The following is a 3,398-nucleotide window of genomic DNA, read 5'->3' on the forward strand; positions in this document are numbered from 1 at the left end:
CTTTGGATACAAATTCAATTGAGGCAAACTTTATGTCTATAAAAATCTGACTCATAGCCCTTCCTATTTCATGTTTTACTGAAGACCAAATTCGCACATGCAAAGGGTCAAAGTTAGAGGCCAAAGTCTGATGGAATATCAACCGGCGCCCGCGCTGTTACAGCCTTGCACCAATTTGCTACTTGCAACCTGAAATGATTTGGCTCGGCCCGAAGACGCAGTAATTCTTTCTAGAACTTTTTGCATAGAGTGTCATGAGTCCCGTGGATCATTAATCTTGGCCAAAACGAAGGTCCCTGTCAACGGCGTGCTTTGATTCTTTAAGAACTCGTCAAAGCATCTCTTTTAACTCTCTTTGGGGAACCAACCTGAAAATAAACAAAAGCATGCAAATGAAGCTAGAAAATGCAACATGATAAAATAATGGACTTAACTAATGCAAATCAGGGTGCCTGAATATGCAATATTCGGCACTTATCAGACATGCCATAAGAAGTGTTAAGACTCAAACTTTTTCCTTTTACTCTTAAGGACAAGACAAAATATTGGTTTAACAATCTTAGACCTTTTTCGATAACCTCTTGGGCAGAACTGCAACAAGAGTTCTTGAAGAAGTACTATCCGGTTTCGAAGACCAATGCCATGTGAACTTTCATTTGTGAATTTTCTCGAGGGGATGGGGAAATGTTTCATGAGGCATGGGAAAGGTTTAATGACTTGCTTAGGAAGTGCCCACATCATGACATACCTAAGTGACAACTAGTTCAATATTTCTTTAAAATTTACCGGATAATCACAAAGGTATGGTTAATGCATCTATAGGTGGTTCTTATCTTGATAAGCATGAAAATGATATGTGGCAATTGTATGAAAACATGAGTGAGAATTCAATGCATAGATCTTTTTCCTCTAAAAATGGTAGAAATTTAGATGGAAGGAAGAATGTTGACTTATATCAAGTTGACAACTCCAATGATATAGCCGCCGAGAAGAAATCTTTGTCTCAAAGGTTTGATTAATTCTTGATCAACTAAAATTTAGCGAATCAAGTATCTTCCTCCCCTAATCATGTTCATCACCATGCATCTAATGAATCTTGCGTGACTTGTTCAAGTGTCTTGCATTCTACTTCCAATTGTCCCCATGGACATGCGCAAAGTGAGAACTATGAACAAGCAAATGCTGTTTTTGCTAACCAAGGGAATAATCCCTATGGCTTACACTATAACCCAAGGTGGAGGAACCATCCAAACTTCTCTTGGAAAAGCCAAGGGGAAGGCTTAAACCTTCCCCAAGGTGGTTTTCAAAACAAGTATGTTCCACTTCTGATGCAAAGCCAAGGTTCCCAAGGTTATAAATCTTCTTTTCAATCATCACATAGAAATTAATTCTTTAATTCTCGTTTCCCTAACCAATCATCATATTCCCAAGGAAACTCAAGGATTCCCGCTTTTGAGGTGAAAGTGTTGACCGTTCTAGGCACTCTAGAGGCGAACACTCAATTACTTCATTCCCATTCCCAATCCATTGCTAAGCTAGAAACCCAAGTCGGGCAAATAGTTAGTACTTTAAATGTTAGAGAGAAAGGGAAGATGCTTTTGAATGCACCACCAAAGCAACAATGTGTTGTGCAGACTCATCTTCATCGAAAGGTCACACAATTGAACATGTCAATGCAGTGACAACCTTAAGAAGTGGGAGAATTGTGGACAACCAAGTGAGTATGTCCAATGAAGAGAGTGAACCGGTGCAACCAAAAATTGACACCCATCCCGTTTCACATCTTATTCTTCCTTCATTGCATGTGCATGACCCCTTTGTTGAAAAAGTAATGAAAAATGATTTGAACAAAGTTTTGAAAGATGATTTGAAAAATTCTTGTGACAGTTTGAAAAATTCTTGTGTTAAAGATTCTTCAAAGAAAGATTTTGAAAAACCTTTTGAGCCTAGAGCTTCATTTCCGGATGCCTTGAAAGGATCCATTTCTTTTGACAAACAAAAGACTAAGACTAATAAAATCATTGGAATGTTTAGGCAAGTGCAGATCAATCTTCTGCTTTTAGATGCAATTAAGCAAATTTCGGCTTATGCCAAGTTCTTAAAAGATCTTTGCACCCAAAAGAGAAAGAAAAAAAGCCAAGCACCAAGAAAAGTGGTCTTGACCGAGCAAGTAGCTCAATTTGGCAACATAGCACTCTCCCAAAGTTTAAGGACCTCAGTTCACCTATTGCATCTTGCATCATTGGTGACCATATTATTAATCGGGCTCTCTTAGATTTAGGAGCAAGTGCTAACCTTCTTCCATATTTAGTATATGTCAAATTGGGCTTAGGAGACTTGAAACCGACGTCGGTGGTTTTACAACTTGCCGACCGATCTATCAAAAAGCCCCGGGGTATCATTGAGGATATTTTGATTAAGATTGATAAGTTCTTCTTCCTCGTTGATTTCGTTGTCATAGACATATAACCAGTTTCAAATCCCAAGAGCCAAATTCTCGTTATCCTCGGTCGTCCTTTATTGGCAACCGCAAATGCCAACATTAATTGTAGGTCGGGGATTATGAAAATCTTATTTGGCCACATGAAGGTGAAGTTGAACATCTTTAATCTAACCTCGAATTCAATGGACAAATATGAAGAGGTGTGTGTTGTAGAAAAGTGCATTGACAATGAACTTGAAAAACATGAGTTTTTGCTTGAGAAAGGAATTTCTAAAAGTTCACCTTCAAACTTGAATTCAAGAATTGTTGTTTCAAAATCTTGTGTTGAAAGGGTATGGAAGCCCAAGAGTTGCATAGACCAAGGACTATCAATGTCTTTTGAATCAAATCCAACAAGTTCTCTAAAGAACCATTTGTTGGGTGGGATTCAAAAATCCATTCACCCTATCAAGGAGGGGATGCATAACAAGATATTTAATTCGGGGTAAAAGAGCCTAACGTCTTGCTAGAGACGTTAAAGACTAGTGAATTCGTAGGGTTTACAACCCTATTCCTCCCTTATTTCTATTTTACCTTTCATTTCTTGCGTCGTCTAGATATATTCTGGGTTTATACACATGGCTAGGAACTGTGATTGAGAATGCATGCACTTTCATTCTGAAAATAGGCATTTTGTACTTGTTCGATCGATCTCAAAAGAGGTTCGATCGATCGAACATTCATCCCTACATCCAATCATCTCTTGGTCCCATCGATCGAGAATTTCCTGCATATTTCAGCTCTCTGTGTATCGAGCAAACTTCAGTTGAGATCGATCTAAGTGCTCTAAGATCAATCAAAATTTCCCTTAGATCGATTTTCATTCCACACTTAAAATTTTTTTTGAAACCCATAAAAAATGCCTCTCTGTGTATCGATCGAACTTGTCTGCAGGTTTTCACTTGTTCGATCGATC

At 38.3% G+C, this 3,398-nt stretch overlaps 1 pseudogene; it reads right to left on the reverse strand.

The window, feature by feature from the left end:
- Positions 1-648: 648 nt before the first annotated feature.
- On the reverse strand, positions 649-746 carry LOC132302006 (small nucleolar RNA R71; annotated as a pseudogene).
- Positions 747-3,398: the final 2,652 nt, after the last annotated feature.

This window comes from Cornus florida, unplaced genomic scaffold (genome assembly GCF_030987335.1).
Source record: "Cornus florida cultivar Cherokee Brave unplaced genomic scaffold, ASM3098733v1 CherokeeBrave_3.0.0_Hap2_Chr03, whole genome shotgun sequence".
Lineage (NCBI taxonomy): Eukaryota > Viridiplantae > Streptophyta > Magnoliopsida > Cornales > Cornaceae > Cornus > Cornus florida.